General features: G+C 46.3%; 1 protein-coding gene across 3 annotated transcripts in view; it reads left to right on the forward strand.

Annotated features, from left to right (window-relative positions):
* The window catches only part of DGCR8 (DGCR8 microprocessor complex subunit), a 71,753-nt gene that overhangs the window by 25,260 nt on the left and 23,969 nt on the right, over window positions 1–22,524 (forward strand). The window contains exon 1 of one of the 3 annotated variants that reach the window (XM_060785711.2): window positions 16,580–16,835. The exons of 1 other annotated variant lie outside the window; for it this stretch is intronic. The gene's annotated coding sequence lies outside the window, so the exon portion shown is untranslated. Of the gene's footprint in view, window positions 1–16,579; window positions 16,836–21,559; window positions 22,022–22,524 lie in introns of those variants that run through there. One more of the 3 variants, XM_060785712.2, reaches the window with a different exon arrangement.

The raw sequence follows: 22,524 nt of genomic DNA on the forward strand, positions 1-22,524 counted from the left end.
CATAGATCATTTGATCATAGATCATATTTCATAGTTCTATTTAACCATTATTTGTTAATAGAGCATTCTGTTAATGTTACTATTAATATTATTAATATTTGTATCCTAAACGTGGCATGTACATGCCGGCTTAGAGGAAAGGTCTGCGGAACACACTTATCTGACAAACACCAATGTCATTGGCAGAAAGGTTGAAAGCGAAGGCTGAAGTTGTTATGAGCTTTGAGAACATGTAGGAACAGACGGCTAACATTCAAGGGCGCTGTAGATGGAACAGGGCTTATGGAAAAAGACGCATGAAGGTTCTGTATGGAAGAAATTAAATTGCTTTCTTCAATCCAGAAGGGGCCAGGTGTTCTAATTTTAAAATCAATTTACTTTCCTTTTTTCATTGGAATTTTCTCATTACTAGGATTTTGTTTTTGGAGTGGTCAGAACCTAATATCTAATAAGAAATGCCTCATTAAACGGTGCACCTGCACTTCTCTTCTTTGTTTTACAAGATGTGCCCTTGTACAATGGATGAGAAGTAGAGTTGTTGTTACTTTGTGCCTCTGAGTCAACTCTGACTCATGGCAACTCTGTCCACTGTTTCCGGGCAAGGTTTCTTTAGAGCAGGGGTCCCTGAGGCCCATGGGCCAAATCCGGCCCCCCAAGGTTCTTTACCCGGTTCCGCTCTAAACTCTATTGCTGTTGTTGTTGTCGTTGTTATTTATCTCCCCAAAGGGGACTCAAAGCGACTAGGTTAGACTACCGCTGCCACCACTATTTGCGCCACTTCTTGCTCCACAACTCTCCTTTCTGTTCCTCTCTCTATCTCCTTTCCAAAACAGAGGGAATCCTCTCCATTCCATTCCCACTCCCTCCAAAACAGAGGGAGGGAGAAGGGGAGAAATAAAGAAAAAGAGGAAGGAAGGAAGGAAGGAAGGAAGGAAGGAAGGAAGGAAGGAAGGAAGGAAGGAAGGAAGAATGGAGGGAAGGGGAAATGGAAGAAAGAGAGTTAGGAAAAAGAGAGGGAAGGAAGTGAAGAAAGGAAGAAAGGTACGTAGGTAAATAGGGAAAAGAGTGGGAAGGCGTTTATAAAGCATGGTGTCGTGGTTTGAACCTCGGACTGTGGCTCTGGACCCACTGGGTGACTTTAGGTGAGTTACACATTCTCAGCCTCAGATGAAGATGACAGACAAATCCCTTTGGAAAAAAATCTTGACCAGAAAATTCTGTGCCTTAGGATCACCCTAAATTTGAAACTACTTGAAAGCACACAACAAAAACAACAGCAAACCATATTTCAGCCTCCAGCAGTCTGAGGGACCGTGAACTGCTCCTGTGTTTTAAAATTTGGAGGACCCCTGCTTTAGAGGATGTTGGCCAGCAACGTCCCTGTAAGAAGGCTGAGTGTGACTTCCCCAAGGTCAACCATTGAGTTTTTTGCAACTTGTTAATTACAGTTGCTTATTGCAACTACTAGTTTCTTTCCAATTACTATGTGTAACAAGAACAAATTTATTAAAAACCTTCCTAGAAAGAGTTATACCTGAAAAGTTAAAGTGAACACGAAAGGAGATACATTAAGTGGCAGTTGTTTTATAATGTAGTTACCTATTTCTTAGTTACTTGGAGAAAGGATCTGTCCAGGTTGGTCTCATAGTTCCAGTACTAGGGGTCCATCTCATCCTTTGGACCTTAGGATCTCATATGACCACTATACTGGTTAAGTTGATTGGTGGGTTCAATCTGCTTATGTGTCTCCCAGTCCTCCCTATAAATTCATCAGTTATTGTTATTGTTGTTATTATGTTTATTTATACTCCACCTTTTCTCTCCACAAAGGAGACTCAGAGTGGCTTACATTAAAGGCATTTCATAACCATTTAAAATAAAAAATATATACAAACATTAAAATAGAATTAAACATCAGTGATATTAATTTAAAATTAACAGTTAAAATCCATACGACTGATTTAAAAAGCACAGGCTGAATCCTTATTCCCTGATGTGCCTTCCGACTGATGAGGAGCACCTCTATCTTGTCTGTATTAAGTTTCAATTAGTTTGCCCTCATCCAGTGCATTACAGTTGCCAGGAAGCAACTAATTCCTTAGAATCAGATGGGAAAGATTAAGAGTTGAGTGTCATCTGCATACAGGTGGCACCGCACTCCAAAACTCCAGATGATCTCTCCCAGCAGTTTCATGTGAATGAAAACATTCAAACAGAACTGTAGAAAATAAAACCAGTATGGATTGATTTCCTAATAACTGAACTGAAGGTGAGGAGGGAAACAAAGGGAGAGAGGATAGAAAAGCAGGATTTTGCTTTGGTGGGGAGGTGTGGAGACTGCAATGGAAGAGAGGGTTGAAAAGTGGGATGTTGTTTTGATGGGAAAATGATAAGTAAGCAATGGAGGAGAGGTCCATAGGTTCAAATTACAGGAAAAGAGAGATTCCACCTGAACTTTAGGAAAAACTTTGATAGTAAGAAGAGCTGTTCAACAGTGGAACTCCTGCCTCAGAGACTGGTGGAAGCTCCTTCTTTGGAAGCTTTCAAACAGAGGCTGGATGGCCATCTGTCGGGGGAATTTTGATTGTGTTTTTCCTGCAGGGCAGAATGGGAATGGACAGGGTTGCCCCTAAGGTCTCTTCTAACTCTATGATTGTACGGTTCCACGAGATGTGACTGACTACCTAGTCTTGTCCAGTTTCTTGCTTCACAGTACAGACAGTCCTCAAGTTACAAGCAAGATAGGTTCTGTAGGTTTGTTATTAAGTTGAATTTGTATGTAAGTCAGAACAGATACAATTTAGTTTAACTCCAGCAAAAAAAAAAAATCTTAGAGAAGGATCAACAACCCTGTGAGGTCTCCTTTGCTGTCTGTGCCCCTGTTCAGAAGATTTCACCTCACTTTCTGTCCCTGAGATATGTAGTTGGATTTTGAAAATTTTAGCTTATTGTGGGTACAAGGATTAGAGATAAAGCTTCCATTGAGACACCTTTTCTCCATGGTAATAACTCTTCTAGGAGTGAATTTCCCTTCCGAGGGGTAGATTTCTCTCACTTCCTGTTGACTCATCCTCATTCTTAACTATGAGACGTTTGTAAGTCAGATGTTTGTAACTTGGGGACTGCCTGTAACTAATTAAATATAAGTTAACTGAAGCTAGTAACTCCCAAGCTCTGGTACCATTTACTTGTGGATATCTAGTCTCCATAGAAGGGTGTGTGTGTGTCTCAAATGTACGGTCTTATTGGGAGAAAGTGTTGGTAGGGGGAAGGCCACAGGTGCAGGCTCTAGCACAATGAATTGCTCAAAATTGTGAGGTTTTGTCTCTCTTCCTGTCCCCTGCAGTTCAAAAACATACAGCTATTAATGTGGTGCACCAACAGCATTTTAGCAATATTTGTATCCTATATCCTATCATTACATGTGCATGTCTGCTTAAAGAACAGGACTATAGAAATATCTGGTCTGAAAAACTCCAATATCATTTCTTGATGACTAAAAGCACATGAAGAGAAGGCTGAAGTTGTTATGAGCTTTGAAAACATGTTGGAACAAATTGCTAACATTCAAGGGCACTGTAGGTGGAACAGGTCTTATGGAAAAAGATGCTTGAACATTCTGTATGGATGAAATTAAATTGCTTTCCCAAGAACAGAAGGGGCCAAGAGTTTTAATTTTAAATTTAATTTAATGTTCTTTTTTCATTGGAATTTTCTCATTACTAGTATTTTGCTTTTGAAATGGCCAGACTCTGGTATATGTTCTCATGTGCTTTGTTCCAGGGAATGTCTCATTAAAAGATGCATTTGTGCTTCTACTCTTTCTATTACAAGATGTACCCTTAGACATTTATTAAGAAGTAGAATTGCTGTTACTTTGTGCCTCCAAGTTAACTCTGACTTATGGCAACTCTGTCAAAGTTTTCTGGGCAAGATTTCTTTAGAGCAGTGGTTCCCAACCTGTGGTCTATGAACCACCAGTGGTTCGCAAGAACGAAAATATGGTCCATGGCCTCACCGTTATTACACCGTTGCAACGAGAGCAACTGGTCTCATGAAACCCTCTTGTAGTGCCAAGGCTTATTAAAAATAATTTTCTGTGGGTGAGCAGTTGGCAACTACTGGATGGCATATATTCTGTATCAGAAACTAGAGCTGATGTACTCTATCCAATGCAGTTTTCTGAATCAGCACCCCAAATATCCAAACCGAATCTAACCCTTTGGAATTAATGTTGGAGAGTGGTCCCTAGTCAAGTGGTCCTTGGTCAAAAAGAGGTTGGGAACCACTGCTTTAGAGGAAGTTGATCAGTAACCTTCCTCTAAGAAGACTGGGGGGGGGGGCACTTCCCCCAAATCAAGCAATGAATTTTATGGCAAATGGTTAATTTCAGTTGCTTACTATAACTACAGCTACCCCCTTTCCAATTCCTATGTATAACAAGAACAAATTACTGTTAAAAATTCTCTAGAAAAGTAGCTGAAAAGCAAGGATTTCAATCCTGGTCTGGCCAAGTTCTAGAGTGACACTTCTTACTATATATTCAGTTATATGCCACTGTTTTGCTAAGATCAAAACCTATGCAAATAAATCATTCTGACCTCTATTCTGGGTGATTTCACTCTCCACCAAATGGTACCACAGTTTTTCAGATCATACATTTCTGCAGATCTTTTTTTAAAAAAAGTAAGCATGCAATGGCTGTATGAAAGGCACAAGTATTAATATGAATTACACTTAATAATAATAATAATAATAATCAACTTTATTTCTACCTCACCACCATCTGCCCGATGGGGCCAAGTCCGGACAACATAATACAGCAATAAAATCAAAGCATATACAACAGACAACAACAACATTATCAAAATGACATTAAAAATAATAATAATAAAATAAAATAAACATTCCAATAGACACAATCACGATAGGGATGACAATGGGCGGGCCACATATTCCAGATAAAAAACAACTAACAAACTATAATGAGATAAAATAGGAGCAGGACGTTTAAATGGAACTCATAAAACACACAGAGTTGTGGGACAAAACATCCTATTTGGAGGGCACGAACTCCATTAGCCGAAAACGTTGAGGGGGTGTAAAATATAATGCTGTGCACCTACTCGCCAAAAGCGCAGGGGAAAAGCCAGGTTTTGAGGTTCTTTTTCAATGTTTCCAGTGAAGGGGCTTTCCTGATCTCCCCAGGTAATGAGTTCCAAAGTCGGGGGGCCACAGAAGAGAAGGCTCTCTCCCTTGTGCCCACAAGACGAGCTTGTCAGATTGGTAGAGGTGAAAGGAGGACCTCCCCTGAGGAACGAAGGACCTGGGTTGGTACGTGGAGCGAGATACGGTCACGAAGATAGGCGGGTCCCAAACCATTTAGGGCTTTATAGGTGATAACCTGTACCTTGAATTGGGACCAGAAAATAAACGGCAACCAGTGGAGCTCCTTAAACAGGGGGGTTGACCGCTCCCTGTAGGTTGCCCCAGTTATTAATCTGGCTGCCGAACGTTGGACAAGTTGTAGTTTCCGGGCCGTCTTTAAGGGTAGCCCCATGTAGAGAGCATTACAGTAGTCCAGTCTAGAGGTAACTAAGGCATGGACCACCATGGTCAAGTCAGACTTCACGAGGTATGGTCACAGCTGGCGCACAAGTTTTAATTGTGCAAAGGACCTCCCGGCCACCGGCGACGGCTGCGCATCAAGCGTCAGCGCTGAATCCAGGAGGACCCCCAAGCTGCAGACCTGTGACTTCAGGGGGATTGCAACCCTGTCCAACACAGGTTGCCACCCAATACCCCGGTCAGATGAGCGACTGATCTGGAGGACTTCTGTCTTGTCAGGATTGATCCTCAGCTTGTTTGTCCTCATCCAGATCGTCACAGCGGCCAGGCACTGATCCAGTATTCTCGGGGCTTCCTTGGAGTCTGGTGGAAAAGAGTACTGGAGTTGGGTGTCATCTGCATAGAGGTGGCACCACACAAAATTCCGGATGACCTCTCCCAGCGGTTTCATGTAGATCAGTGGTTCTCAACCTTTCTAATGCCGTGACCCCTAAATAAAGTTCCTCATGTTGTGGTGACCCCCAACCACATTTTCGTTGCTACTTCATAACAGTAATTTTGCTACTGTTATGAAATGTAATGTAAATGTCTGATATGAAGGATGTATTTTCATTGTTACAAATTGAACATAATTAAAGCATAGTGATTAATCACAAAAACAATGTTTGGGGGAGTGTGGGCAACGGATGATGGGATGTGAAGTACCTTCAACCGATGCAGCTCTGACTTCCAGAGACCACTGAGACACCCCCCCCCCCCCAAAATACAGACCAGGACCAAACTTGGCACACAGAACCCTAATGACCAACAGAAAATACTGGAGGGGGTTGGGAGGAATTGATAGTGAATTATGGGAGAAGTAGTTCACCTACATCCAGAGAGCACTGTGAACCCAAATTACTATGGATCTGGACAGAACTTGGCACAAATACTCAGTATGCCCAAATCTGAAGACTGGCGGAGTTTGGGGAAAATAGACCTTGGCATTTGGGAGTTGTTGGGATGTATAGTTCCCCAGCCATCAAAGAGCATTCTGAACTCCAACAATTAAATTGGACCAAACTTGGCCTGCAGAACTCTCACGACCAACAGAAAACACTGGAGAGATTTTGGGAAAATAGACCTTGGCATTTGGGACTTGTTGGGCTGTTTAGTTCCCCAGCCATCAAAGAGCATTCTGAAATCCAATCACAATTAAATTAGACCAAACTTCAGTTGTGTGGAAGGGGACTGGGTTATCTGAGGCCCCTTCCATACAGCTGCATAAAATACACATTGAAGTGGATTATCTGGCTGTGTGGACTCAGAAATCCAGTTCAAAGCAGACAATGTGGGATTTCATTCAGCTGTGTGGAAGGGGACTGGGTTATCTCGATCCCTGTTCCTTCGCTCTTTCGCTTGCCTTGCAACCTCTTCTCTTCCCTTCAGTCTCCTCTCACGCTGTTGCTTTCCCCATTCACCTCGCGTGGAGGCCATTGGCGAGAGTGCAAGGCAGGCGACGGGGGGCTTCTGGGACGGCAGGCGTCGCGCGGAGGCCTCCTCGCCTGCCTCGCTCTCTCGCCGATGGCGACGGTGCAAAGCAGGCCAGGAGGCCTCCGCGCGAGGCCTGGCATTGCGGAAGCTCTCCTCGCCTGCCTCGCTCTCTTGCCGATAGCCATTGGCGAGAGAGCGAGGCAGGCGAGGAGGGCTTACACGACACCAGGCCTTGCGCGGAGGCCTCCTGGCCTACATCGCACCCTCGCCATCGGCGAGAGAGTGGGGCAGGTGAAGGGCGCTTCCGCGACGCCAGGCCTTGCACGGAGGCCTCCTGGCCTGCTTCGCTCTCTCACCAATGGCGATAGTGCAAAGCAGGCCAGGAAGCCTCCGCGCGAGGCCTGGCATCGCGGAAGCCCGCCTCTCCTGCCTCGCTCTCTCGCCGATGGCCATTGGCGAGAGAACAGGGCAGACGAAGAGGGCTTACACAACGCCAGGCCTCACGCGGAGGCCTCCTCGCCTACCTTGTGCCCTCGCTATCGGCGAGAGAGCGGGGCAGGCGAAGGGTGCTCCCGCGATGCCAGGCCTCGCGCGGAGGCTTCCTGGCCTGCTTTGCACTGTCGCCATCGACGAGAGAGCGGAGCAGGCGGAGGGCGCTTCCGCGATGCCAAGTCTCGCGCGGAGGCCTTCTGGCCTGCCCCGCTCTCTCGCCGATGGCCATTGGCGAGAGAGCGGGGCAGGCAAAGGGGGGTTCCATGACGCCAGGCTTTGCGTGGAGGCCTCCTCGCCTGCCTCGCGACCTCGCCATCGGTGAGAGAGTGAGGCAGACAAGGCGGGCTTCGCGCGAGACCTCGCTTGGCCCCGCCCTTGGGGCGGGGCCAACGAGGCAGCCTCGCGACCCCGCCGAAATGGCCAGGCGACCCCCCTGGGGGTCGCGACCCCCAGGTTGAGAACCGCTGATGTAGATGTTAAATAGCATAGGGCACTGAATAGAACCTTGCGGGACCCCACAGGTCAATGGCCAGGGGTTCGAGCAGGAGTCCCCCAGCTTCACCAACTGGGAACAACCCTCCAGGAAGGACCGGAGCCACAGAAGAACCATGCCCCTGAGTCCCATCCCAGCAAGTCTTCCCAGGATACCATGGTCGATGGTATCAAAAGCTGCTGAGATGTCCAAGAGAACCAGCAGGGTCACACTCCCCCTGTCCAGTTCCCTGCAGAGGTCATCCACCAAGGCGACCAAAGCCGTCTCAGTACTGTGTCCAGGTCTGAAACCAGACTGCGAACAATCCTGAAAATCAGTGTCATTGAGGAATCTCTGGAGCTGCGATGCAACCACCCGCTCCAGAACCTTGCCCAGAAAGGGGAGGTTGGAAATTGGTCTGTAATTGTTACATAGTCGGGTCAAGGGTGGTCTTCTTTCACAGAGGTTTTACCATCGCCTGCTTAAGGCAGATCGGGAATTTACCCTGGCCCAATGAGGTGTTTATTATTATTATTATTATTATTATTATTAACTTTATTTGTACCCCGCGAGCATCTCCCGAAGGACTCGATGCGGCTTACACAGGCCGGAGCCACAACACACAATACAATAGAAACATAACAAGTAATAACAAAGCAAATCAACATCAAAAGCGAAACAAATCAAAAATTATCAAACAGCAATAACAATACATCAAGACATATTAAAAACTGGTTCGGCCGGCGAGAGGGGTACATGGTTAAAGTGCTGAAAATGGCAGGAGGGGCATAGGAATTAAAGTACGGTGTGCAGCAGTATTAATTGTGCTAAAGTGCTACTAGGACTTGGGATGGGGATTCTTAATCCGGGAAGGCGCAACGGAACAGCCAGGTTTTCAGATTCCTTCTGAACACTGCTAGTGTGGGGGCCTGTCGGAGATCTTTTGGGAGGGCGTTCCAAAGTCGGGGGGCCGCCACGGAGAAGGCCCTGTCCCGTGTCCCCACCAAGCGCGCTTGCGACGTGGGTGGGATCACGAGCAGGGCCTCCCCAGATGATCGAAGCGAGCGTGTGGGTTTGTAGATGGAGATACGGTCACGCAGGTAGGGTGGTCCCAAACCGTTCAGGGCTTTGTAGGTGAGCACCTGCACCTTGAATTGGGCTCGGAAGATGAATGGCAGCCAGTGGAGCTCCTTAAACAGAGGGGTAGACCTCTCTTGATAGTGAGCTCCGGTTAGCACCCTGGCTGCTGCACGCTGAACCAGTTGCAGTTTCCGAGCCGTCTTCAAAGGTAGCCCCACGTAGAGCGCATTGCAGTAGTCCATTCTAGAGGTGACCAAGGCGTGGACCACCCCGGCCAGATCAGCCTTCACGAGGTATGGTCGCAGTTGGCGCACGAGTCTCAGTTGCGTAAAGGCCCTCCCGGATACCGCCGACACCTGAGCCTCAAGTGTAAGCGAAGAATCCAAGAGGACACCCAAACTGCGGACCTGAGGCTTCAGGGGGAGTGTAACCCCGTCCAACACAGGTGACCACCCTATACCCCGGTCCGGCTTACGATCGACCAGGAGGACCTCTGTCTTGTCAGGATTGATCTTCAGCTTGTTCTTCCTCATCCAGATCGACACAGCGGCCAGGCACTCGTCTAGCACCTGAGAAGCCTCCTTGGAATTAGGTGGAAAGGAGTAGTAGAGTTGTGTGTCATCTGCGTAGAGATGGCACCCAACTCCAAAACTCCGGATGACCTCTCCCAGCGGTTTCATGTAGATGTTAAAAAGCATGGGAGACAAAATAGAGCCTTGCGGGACCCCACAGGACAAAGGCCAGGGGTCAGAGCAGGCGTCTCCCAGCTTCACCATCTGAGTTCGTCCCTCCAGGAAGGACTGGAGCCACGACAGAACCGTGCCCCCAAGGCCCATCCCGGAGAGACGACCCAGAAGGATACCATGGTCGATGGTATCGAAAGCCGCTGAGATGTCCAAGAGAACCAGCAAGGTCACACTCCCCCTGTCCAGCTCTCTGCGGAGGTCATCCACCAAGGCGACCAAGGCTGTCTCGGTGCCATGACCAGGCCTGAAACCAGACTGTGACTGATCTAGGTAATTGGTGTCGTCTAGGAAACCCTGGAGCTGGGAGGCGACCACCCTCTCCAGCACCTTACCCAAAAAGGGGAGGTTGGAGATTGGCCTGTAGTTATTCAGCACCGTGGAGTCAAGGGAAACTTTTTTGATGAGTGGGCGAACCACAGCCTGCTTCAAATTAGATGGGAAAATTCCTTGTTCCAACGATGCATTGATAATCTGTACAAACCAGTCAAGCAACCCCCCTCTGGCTGATTTAATGAGCCAAGATGGGCATGGGTCTAGAGATGAGGTGGTCGCTCTCACAGCCCCAAGAATCTCCTCTACAGTTTCAGGAAGAACAAGCCTAAAAGAATCCCACAAGATTGGACAAGCAGGTGCCTCCGTCACCTCTCCTGGCACTGCGATGAAATTGGAGTCGAACTCAAGACGTATCTGGGCGACTTTACCTGCAAAATGGTGTGCGAAGTCGCGACACCGAGCTGCAGGGTCGTCAGGGACCTCCTCCACCACAGGAGGGTGGAGGAGCTCTCCCACGACCCGAAACAGCTCTGATGATCTATTTGCTGCAGATGCAATACAGGCGGTCGTGAATGATTTCCTGGCCACCCGTATAGCCACGGAGTATGCCTTAAGAGAGGCTTTAGCCCGTGCTCGATCAGATACATCTCGAGATTTCCTCCATTTGCGCTCTAGCCCCCTTCTCGTATGCTTCATCACAGCCAGCTCCTCGGTGAACCAAGGAGATGGCCTGTCACGACGCAACGAGATGGGGCGTTCAGGTGCGATCGTATCTAACGCCCTGGCCATCTCCCCGTTATAGAGAGTTACCAAGGCGTCGACAGAATCGCCAGGCTCCAAGGCAGGAAGAACCCTGAGATTCCTCAGGAATCCATCCGGATCCATCAGTCTCCTAGGGTGGACCATCTTAATTTGTCCTCCACCCCTGCGGAGGTTTAGGGTCGCAGCAAGTCTAAAAGTGATCAGATGATGGTCGGACCATGACACTGGAAGGATGTTTTGAAATTCCACTCTGACCATTTCGTTGTCCGCCACAAAGACAAGGTCGAGAGTATGTCCAGCTTGATGAGTGGGGCCAGATATTATCTGTGACAGTCCTATGGTCGTCATGGTGGCCATAAAGTCCTGAGCTGCGCCAGATAGAGTGGTCTCAGCGTGGATGTTAAAGTCTCCCAGCACCACCAGGCGCTGGGAGGCCAAGGCCGAATTGGAGACCACCTCCGCTAGCTCAGACAGGGAAGCTGCTGGATCTCGGGGTGGGCGATACACCAGCAGGAACCCCACACTGTCACGGCTCCCCACCTTCAAGTGGACACATTCAAACCCAGAAGCCTGTGGGACGACGCATCTGGTCACGGCGATGGATTGCCGAAAGACTACTGCGACCCCTCCTCCCCGCCCCCCTTGTCTGGCCTGTTGATGCACTCCAAAACCTGGTGGACACAGTTGGGAAAGGTTTACACCCCCCACCTCGTCCAACCAGGTCTCGGTAATGCATTATTGCCACAAACCATTCCAATAACCCCTCTCTGGCCAGTCACTAGGGGGCTCCCCAACTTCAGGAGGTCGAAGGAGCTCCCCACAACCCAGAACAACTCTGATGGCCTATTTGCTGCAGACACTATGCAGGCAGTTGAGAATATTTTCCTGGATGCTCGCAAAGCCCTAATAGCAGCTTTAGCTCGTGCTTGGTCAGATACATCGTGAGATTTCCTCCAGTTGCCCTCTAGACCCCTTCTCCAGCGTTTCATCACAGCCAACTCCTTGGTGAACCAAGGAGTTGGTGTGACTCTATGCAACGAGAGGGGACGTTCGGGAGCGACTGTGTCAATCGCCCTGGTCATCTCATTATTATAGCGATCAACAAGGGTGTCGACAGGATCGTCGGTCTCCAGGACAGGAAGATCCCCAAGAGACCTCAGAAGTCCTTTTAGATCCATCAGCCTCCTGGGGCGGACCATCTTAATGGATCCACCACCCCTGCGGAGGTTAGAGGGCACGGCTAATCTTAGACAGATCAGATGATGGTCAGACCATGACAATGGTAGGATATTTTGCTCCTCCACTCTGACTGTCCCACCATCCACAATAAAAACAAGGTCCAACGTGTGTCCCAACATGTGTGGGGCCAGATATTACCTGAGTCAGCCCCATGGTCATCATGGCAACCATGAAATCCTGAGCTGTGCTTGTCAACGTGGCCTCAGCGTGGATATTAAAGTCTCCCAACAACACAAGTTGTTGGGAGGCCAGGGCCAAATTAGGTTTTGGTTTCAGCGTTTTCAAAATTGAGGTGCCTGTTAGATTCAATTTTATTTATTTATTTATTTATTTATTTTTGGGTACTTTTACCCCGCCCTTCTCAACCCCCGAGGGGGGACTCAGGGCGGCTTACAAAAAAGGCACGATTCGATGCCTATACAAATTACACATAATGTACAAAACACCATAGTTAAAACAATTATCACAATTAAAACAATCAAACATCAATATACCACACATCATATAAACAATTCACATGCTCAGCGTAAGTCTTTCAGAGTTCTGATTTCCATTCCATTAGTCATTTCCTGTCCATTGTCAAAGTCCTTTCTTTATCTGCCTGACTGTCCGAATGCCTGGTCCCAAATCCAAGTTTTCAGTTTTTTCCTGAAGGAAAGGAATGATGTCGCTGATCTGATTTCCCCGGGGAGCAAATTCCACAGGTGGGGGGCCGCCACTGAGAAGGCCCTGCTCCTCGTCCCCACCAACCTCACTTGTGATAGAGGCGGGGTCGAGAGCAGGGCCTCCCCAGAAGATGTTAGATTCCGGGGTGGGACGTAGAGGGAGATCCGTTCGGACAGATACACTGGGCCGGAGCCGTATAGGGTTTTGTAGGTCAAAACCAGCACTTTGAATTGTGCTTGGAACTGGATCGGCAGCCAGTGGAGCTGACACAACAGGGGGGTGGTATGCACCCTGTATGACGCTCCGGTGAGCAATCTGGCTGCTTCTCGCTGGACTAGTTGGAGTTTCCGAACAGTCTTCAAAGGCAGCCCCACGTAGAGTGCGTTGCAGTAATCTAATCGGGATGTAACAAGAGCGTGGACCACCGTGGCCAGATCCGACTTCCCAAGGCACGGGCACAGCTGGCGCACAAGTTTTAATTGTGCAAAAGCTCTCCCGGCTACCGCTGATACCTGGGATTCCAGGCTCAGCGATGAGTCCAGGATCACTCTCAAGCTGAACCAATTGAAAAGAATCCAACAAAACTGGACAAGCAGATGCTCGCATTACATCCCCAGAGACTGCTGTTAATATGTCGTCAAAACCTGACCGGATCCGCGCAATTTTATCTGCGAAGAACCCAGTAAATGCTTCACAGCGAGCCACCGAGTTATCAGGGGTCTCGCTTTTCGGTGGGTTTAACAGACCCCTGACAACTCGGAAAAGCTCAGCTGGACGATTCTTCGCAGATGCAATATTGGCTGCAATAAATGTTTTCTGTGCCGCCGCTATTGCCACTTCGTAGGACCTTAGAAAGGCATTCAGAAGTGTTTGGGCTGGATTGGTGGGGTTCTGGCGCCACACGCACTTTAGCCTCCTCTTCTTTCGCTAAATCGCTGCCAGGTCCTCAGTAAACCAAGAGGCTGGTTTAGCTCGGTTACTCGAGAGGGGGCATTCCGGAGCGATTGTATCAATAGCCCTGGTCATTTCACTGTTCCAGCGGGAGACCAGAGCATCGACAGGATCGCTAGCCAAGGAGTCCTTGAGTTCATTAGACTCAAGGAAGTACACATAGTTGTACCTCTGTGAATCCCAGATGTCATATGCATCAGGTGTTGCCATTGCTGGCAGTTTAGGCAAGTGCATCTATTGGCCTTTTCAATATTACTCTTTGTGAGAGAGAGAAAAGGCAGGATACAAATAATAATAGTAATAACAAACATAACAACAACCACCCAGATTTCTCCATGAATTTGAAAATTTCCTGTTCCTTGTGTGTTAAAGGGAAGCATTTCTATGCATGTGAATGCAGCACCAGTATTCTGATATCTGCATTGACAGTATTTTAATGTAATGTAGCAGTGGGTGCCATATAACCCACAAGGGTTACCAGATGGTGAATTTGCTATCGCAGCTTAAGGAAGGAACGTTGAGCAGGCCTTTGGGCATGGCTCTAAATACTTCACTATTCTTTACTGCTTCTGAGAGACACAATTTCTCCATGTGGACTTTATTGACCTATCTTCCTATTGGATAACTGCCTGCTTCATTGAGGCTTCCAGGTCACAGGAGTTTTTGGCCAGCAAGTCTTCCAATCCAGATGCAAGCTGAGGGAGGGGGGCAGCAGGACATGCCATAATCCTGTTGAGAACCCTGCATTTGTCCATTTCCTGGTTAATTTGCATGGAAAACAATCTAGAATTGACAGAGAAAATAATCTGCCTTCTGCACACATCATGTGTCTTCTGTAGCAAGAACACATGCTTGCATGGCTAATAGTCTCTAGCCCACTAGTTCTCAACCTATGGCTATCTAGGCGCTTGGGACTTCACCACCAGAATTCCTGTGAACTGGCTGCTGGAAGTTGAAATCTGAACCATCTGGAGGACCAGAGATTGAGAACCACTGCTAAAGGCCAGATCCAGCACTGAGCGCAGAAACAAACCACTGATGTTGGGATCAACAGTTGAACCGAGGGAACTGTATTCTGCCCTGACCGTAGTTTCCAGACTGTCTTTGAGGCCTGGCCAATGTAGAACTCAGTAGTGCATTGGCTCGTGTATAAGTCTGCTTCACGTATAAGTCTAGAGTGCGTCTTGTGGCCAGAATTCTGGATTTTGATGTGCCTAGTGGATAAGTCTAGGGTTCTTCTGTAGAGAAGGGAAAGCGTACTAGTGCTGCCTGCGGAGGCTATCCATCCTTGGCCACTGCCAACATTTTCCCGCCTAGAGATTCCAAAAAAGCAAGACGTGGAGCCATGACAGAGAGAATAAAAGCAGTTGGCGCTTCTTTTAGCTTCTCTCAAGACAAAACTTTCACCTTTTCCCACTCTACACAGATAAGGGAATGGTTTCTTAATGCACAAGACTGACATTGACCCATGGCTAAATGGCTCTCATTTTTTGGGATTGGTTTTCCATTGTGTTCTACATTGGATGGTGTGGCTTGGCTTATGTTCTACATTAAGCTGCTCTTGAAGACAGTCTGGAAACATGGATTGACTTACTTGGGTCAATGCGAAAGCTTTTGTCTCCACTAAAAGAAGCACCAACCCCTTCTAGTCTCTCCATCATGGCTCCACTTCTGGCCTTTCCGAATGGAGGGGAAATGGCAGCTGGCGGCACTGGGGCTTTCTGTTCTCTGCAGAAGTGTCCCCGACCTATCAATGGCTCATATCAAAATCCATCATTTTGACCCCTAAACCAGCCCTCAACTTGTACAAGAAATAGATGTATACACCCCTGGATAAGTCGACCCTGTTTTCTTGGGGGGGGGGGGGGTGTTGGTTGGTTGTTGTTTTTTTACTACAATTTCAAGACTTGTATATGAGTAATTTCATCAGGCGATGGCTGGGACATATTGGCAGGAGGCCTGAGTCAAATCTCTCCAATGTTGTGAAACCTTGGGCACAGCTTTGCCTCTCGAAAGAACAACACGACTTGCACTCGCTTTTCTCAGACCTTCGGGATTAAAGCCCTTATGCAACTGGGGATCGGATTCCTCGGCAAAGGGCTGAAAGCTTTAGGCCAGATGCGCTGGGCTCCCGATAACCAGCTGCCTGTTTACCTTGTGGCACCACTGAGGGCTGTTGTTGCGCAAAACCCCGATTGTGTTTGACCCACTTCCGTGTTTTGATAGCAGGGGGATAAGGGAGCAGGGCTTTGCCGAACCGGAGGGGAAAGTCAATCCCTGAAGCCTCAGGGCAGCTCTTGGAGAGGAAACCCGAGCGACAAGTTCAACCGTAACAAGCTTCTTGGAGAGGCATGGGATACACACCAGTGTTCTCTTTAGCGCCCCCCCCCCCCCAATTGCCTGGCCTTCTCTGGGTTTGTTGTGTATTTTTGAAGCGAATTGGCCTTGAGTTTTACTTTTGCTCAGTGTCATTTGCCCTGTGGATCTTTATGGCATCAAAAGGGAACGAACTGTGAAGGGGGGCTGATATGTAGGGAACGCGGTTGGCGTCCTGGCTGTGCTTATTAAGCGGTTGGCTCATATTTCCGTGTGTGTGGACGACCACCCCACCTCCCCTGAGGGCCGGCAAGCGGCAACTGCGCTCCTACCCGTCCGCCGAATTTCCCCTCACACCGTTTTGGTGCCTCCCTCACGCCATTGGTCTGACCGTCTCCCCTCTCCCGCTCCTATTGGCTAGTCCGCCCAGTCCTGTCTTTTCTATTGGCGACCGCGCTCCAAAGCAGTTGCTGAGCCGGCGCTCGGCCAATGAGGAAAAAAAGCGGGAGCCGAAACCCGACGCCGATTGGTTGGGGGCCGCGAGGAGGCGGGGGTTAGGCGAGCTGACTTTAAAGATGGCGGCCAAAAAACAGCGGCGCTGAAGAGGCGCCGCGAGGGGAAAAGGCGAGACGCAAATTCTGGCCGGGACTAAGGAGAGAAGGCGTGGGAAGGAGCGGGCTTCGGCGCTCATCCCATTCCCTTTTCTCCCTTGTACTGGCTGCAGCGAGGAAGAAGAGGAGGAGGAAGTCAGTGGCGAGGCCGGAAGGAGCGGCAGGGACGCGCCGGGCCTCGGGCAGGTGAGTGCGGGACCTCTGGGAGGTTAGCGGAAGCTCTACCTTCGCCCTCACTTCCGGTCGCCTTCGCGGGGAAGCTTTGTCTCTCGGGGTCTTTGAAGGAGAGGCTTCGCAGGCGCCTGAGGGGCCTCGGCGATGTCCGAGCGGGCAAGGCTCGGAAAAAGGGGAGACCGGCTTGATTTGCAGCCTTGTCGGGCCGGGGGGGGGGGAGGGGGGCAGTCGCCTCGCGCGACCCTTTGGAATGCGCGCCCAAGCGGGAAAGCGCGTTTCCACTCGGCCAGAAAGGCTCCTTTTCCCCACGCGAGGGAAGGGTGCCGTGTCTCCTGGCAGAATCCTGCTTGGAGGGTTGGCGTCCAAGTTGAGAGAAGAGGGGCTGGCGCACTCGCTCGCCTTCCCTTCCCCTTTGCAGAACACGAGCCGCCCCTTCAGGCCTCAGCTTTCCAAACATTTCTCCTTGGGGACACGCTTTTTAGACCTGCAGCATTGAAGTAACCCCGTAATACAGTTTGACTCGCAAACTCTGGAGGGTGAAGCAACTCCTTGTAAGAGACTCGGGCAGGAATTGTAATCCCGAAATGTATGGGCAAACGCACAACATGTCTCATGAAAACCTTTCCATTTTATTTGTAATATATATGATATGCTTTGTAAGAGCATAACATCCGTTTCCAAGATTATCCAAGAGGAATATACTAGTGCAGGGCATCCTGTTGTTGTTATTATTATTATTATCATTATTATCATATTATCATCATCCACTCTCAACCCCTTTCTGCCCAGTAAACTTTTGTGTGAGCCCAAGTATATAAAAGAGGTATAACACTCACATTTTTACTGATACAAAATCAGCATTTGCAGGTTTGCTAAATCCCATGTTTCTCCTTTTTATGAAGTACAGCTGAAGCATTTTCTGCAGGGCCCACATTAAACACTTCACCTTTGTTGCTAACAGATTGGTGTAAATGGGTGAAACCTTTTCCTGTTGCCAAATTTTTCGTGGGCTTAGAGGACCCACAGTTGAAGTAGCAGCGCCCTAGTAATTGGCAGTTTTGCTGTGTAAAAAGGTGTACAAGTTGGTATTGCTTATTTCACATTGACTCGGACACACTTGCACACTGCAGCAGACTCACAATGACACACACAGTTTGGAAAGCTGTGCCCTAAAGGGTGTCAGGTGAACAGAGCCACCCCTCAGTCTCTCTTTCTCTCAAACAGTTCCTGTCTTTTGGGTCTTTTGGAGGCCATCTGTTAGGCAGGCCAAAGTTGCTAGGGTGGGATCCTCAAGGGAAACGCAAAACAAACAGGCTTGTGGTGTTTTAACTCCCAGATGGGGTAATGGGGAGTTTTTTTGCAGCAGAAAAGTTCATTGGCAAAGACCCAACTGATAATAGTCATTTGGTTTTCAGTGTGATGATCATGTTACACTTTGTACAAAATTTGTGAAGTTCTGTGCTAGGTGATAAGGAACTTAGTTGTTTTTATTTGGGTTAAATTTATATTAACTGAAATCTGTATAGGTTATTTAAGTTTTATTGTTGATTATTTTGTTTGTTATTAAGTTTAGAGTTAGGTTGCTTTTATATTGTTCAGTATGGTTTGTCCTGAATGAATTTTGTTTGATTCCCCCCCCCCCCACTTTTTTGGCATTGAATGTTTGCCATGCATGTTGGAAACTGCCCTGAGTCCCTTTGGGGAGATAGTGTGGTCTATAAATAATAAATATTATTATTATTATTATTACCTTTACCAACAGTATTTCTGTGACAAATCCTTGTATTTGTTAGCCACCTTGAGTCCCTATGTGGAGAAAGGCGTGATAGAAATAAAGTTAATAAACAATAATAAATGAATATGTAATTTACAGATAGTTGGTATACTCTTAAAGGAATGCTCAAAATGTTTTGCAATATAATCATAAAGAAATCATTTGTTCTTCACACTCAACTGGACTACTAAGAGGTACCTTTTGAAAGGTTCAATTTTCCTTAGAAAGGTGACGGGAGCTGGTTTTTAAAAGCACATTCTGCTATTATTGAAAAGAGTTTGGGACATTTTTGAATTGTCCGTAAAAGCTGCCCAAACTTCTCTGTTCTTGTAAACCAAACAATATCAAGTATGCCTTACAGTTCTCTTTTGTTTTCAATGGGATACATGCTTTTCTTGCGCTTTTTAGCTTCTTGTGTAATACCATTAAGGGATTCTTCTTAATTTTTTTATCAGTAAGAGTTGGTAACGGTTTTCTTTCCTTAGCTTAATTTCATTTTCCTGGGGTTTTGTTTTCTGTTTTCTAAACTTGTAAAAACTTCTCCAACCCTGTGCCCCATCACTTCATCTAGGAGCAAATACTGACCAGTCTTGCAGAAGCAGAGATCTACCTTTCCACTTACAGTTTTGTCTAAAAATTCCCTACAAGAGGAATGTGGTATTCACATGTATGTGTGCGTTCAAGTTACCTTAGGTTTCTATAGGGATTTCTTAGGCAAATAATCCTTTGAGATGATTTTGCCAGTTCCTTCTCCTGAAATATAACCTACAGCAGGCCTCTTCAACCTGCGGCCCTCCAGCTGTTTGGGCCCCAAACTGCCAGAAGCCCTAGCAAGCTTGTCCAATGCCCAGAAATTCTGGGAGTTGTGGACCCAAACAGCTGGAGGGCCACAGGTTTAGGATGCCTGTTCTGCAGCAACTGGTATTTGATGGTGGCTTCCTATTCTAGTACTAACCAGGGCTGACTCAGCTTAGCTTCCAAAATCAGGTGGGATTTGATGTCTTTCAGAATTTTAAATGTGTATTTCATAGTGTTGGAGGAATGACGTTAACTTTTTTGAGAATCATTCTGGCCCAAAACACCAGTTTTGTTGTAGTATGTGTTGCTTACTTTTGTTATGCAGGAAGTGCATGGCTGAAGTGTTGGACAGAGAATGTGTAGCATGTTCCTTCTGATGGAATCTTCTTCACTATTCTGGTTTAGCAGGGAAAGATCATTTGGTTCATTTTCCTTTTTATTCAGCCAACCATTCCTCTTTTCCACCAATGGCATTTTGTCTTTAAAAATAAGATTCAAATATCTTCCTGCTTTTTCAGGAGCATCTTGCGGACCGGTTGGTGGAGTGTTGGAAAATATATCTGCCTCCAGTTTACCAGTTGGGAAAGATAGGAGTTGCTTGTTCTTGTGTACTATTAAAAGACATTTAAGATGTCTGTGGGCTTTCTTTTTCTAGAAACTGGTTTGGGGTGATGATGATCTATGCAGCTTTGTGATCTAGAGACAGGACAGTTGAAATATCATTATGGTTTTCTTTCAGAATGTGAATGTCAGGCCTACAACGTTATGTGACTCTCAAGGGTGAGGGAACTACTGGCTTACAGAACCTGTTTCTGTCTGTGCTCACAGCAATGTCAGCTCTGAATTTTGAGCAGTTGGCCTGACCCTTATATATTCTCTTTTCGTCTCCTCTTTGTACTTGGCCATGGAATTTGTCAATACTGTACTTTTATGCTAACCAAAGCCAATTTAAGTGCCGAGGAAAAGAAAAGAGTCGTACCATTATATTTAAATAGTATAACACCATGCAATTGATTAAACAACAACTGTAAACCTAGATGCACTTTCATGTCCAAACATTGTTTCATAGTAGGTAAATATATTTAGGAATGAATAATTGCATACTGACATGAACACTATGGTTCTTGCAGCTATCCCATGTTCGGCATGTTTATTATTTAACCAGAAAATCTTCTAAGCTACATGTTATGACTGCAAGAAACATTGGCGTTGCAGTGCTGTTCTCCTCAGCAGATGTATGCATTTAGTAATTGATTTTATCCAAGCTTTGTAAACATGTTATACAATGTGTTTACAGGCATTCTTTACCATCTTTAACCTTTATGTTCACTGCAGAAAGTGTTGTTTATTTTATATTTATCGTGTCAGTATCAACCAGACAATTGTATTACATTTTTAACAAATTTTAACAAACGGAGAAAGTGTTGTTGATACATATGCACTCACGTTTCCTACAGCAATTGTAGTAATATTTAGTGGTGCACTTCACAGTCTGCATCTTTGTATTCCAGAAGATACAATGTAATGTGCAGAAAGTGTCATTATAGTATATCTCCCCACCCACGTCCTGCATCACATCTTAGATGGGCATTGGCAAGGTTGGGACTTTCCTTTTTCAGAAGAGTATTAATTCTTTCCAACTTATGTAGAGGTCTTCTTCCAGTTACCCAAATGGATGTGGTGAGGGTTCTTGAATATTCCTTACTTCTTATAGCAGGAATATGAGAGCTTTTCCAGATTTCCATCCATCTGTTTACCTGCCTTCCTTTTTGTTCTAAATGAAAATGTGTTCGCAAGATACAAGTTGTATCTCTCGAAGTCCTCAGTTTTTCTGATGCATTCATGAGTTGAAAGTACAGTGGGGAGAAGGCTGCTTATCTTGAGGTGGAGGAGATGGTGGTTGAATGTATTGTGTTTGGATGCATTTGATTCTCTTGAAATATTTGAAGGTATTATATACAGGCAGTCCCCAGGTTACAAAAAAGATAGGTTCTTTAGGTTTGTTCTCAAGTTGAATTTGTTTGCAAGGTGGAACAGATACATTTTTGATGTAACTCCAGCCAATAGTAATAATAATAATAATAATAATAATAATACAACTATTTGTACCCCACCCTATCTCCCCGATGGGACTCATATATATATATATATGGAGAGGGGGAGAGAGAGAGAGCGCTTTGGATAACACAGGGAAGGTGTAACACACCTGTGGTGTTCGTTTTGCTGTCTATGTCCGTGTTCAGAAGATTTAACCTCACTTTCTGTCCCTGTGATAATTGGATTTTGAAAAATTTGGCTTGTTGTTGAAACAAAGATGGGTGATAAAGCTTCAATTAAGACACCTTTTCCTCATGATAACTCTTTTCAGGGGTGACTCTCCCTTCATAGGGGTAGATTTCTCTCACTTCTTGTTGTCTGACCCCTGTTCTTAACTATGAGTCATTTGTAAATCGGATGATTGTTACTCAGGAACTGTCTGTATACTACTTGGGAAAAGTTTGACTTAAGCCAGTCAATGCAGCTGCTTATGTGTAAAGAGGAGTTATTGCTTTATTATCCTGCTGGTAGGAGGACTTAAAACCTCTGGGTATACATAGAGGGACTTGGTGAAAACAATTAGCAACAGGTAAGAAATTTCCATCTACCTCTACATGGTCATTGTTGATCAAATTGAAAAATTTGTGAAAATACGCATACTTGAGAAATTTTTGTGTTTACTATAGTTATCAACTGACAGTAAAATAATGTTTGGAATATGACAGATTTTTGGCAGGTTCTTTAGGATTAATACTGCTTTGTCTTGCGGGCTGTATCTAGTAAGATAAATGTCTTTGCTGGATGTCTCCCAGTCAGAGCAAGAAAAGGTCATTTATTTCTTTTGGTTGAGCAGATTATTGTAGTTCACGTATGCAAGGTCCCCTGTGACAAACACACTTAATGTGTTTTGCCATGCATACATTCTACAAAAAAAAAAAAAAGATTGAGAATTTGTACGTACCCTAGAATTAATACTTGTTGAAGTTATTTTTCAGATTGCCGTAGACTTGTTATTGAAGGGTCGTGCTTGATTTTAATTAAGAGTGCTTTTCAAAATTGGCATTTTCTGTATGTCAGTCGGTATTAGCTTTT

The sequence above is a fragment of the Anolis sagrei genome, chromosome X, assembly GCF_037176765.1.
Source record: "Anolis sagrei isolate rAnoSag1 chromosome X, rAnoSag1.mat, whole genome shotgun sequence".
Classification (NCBI taxonomy): Eukaryota; Metazoa; Chordata; class Lepidosauria; order Squamata; family Dactyloidae; genus Anolis; species Anolis sagrei.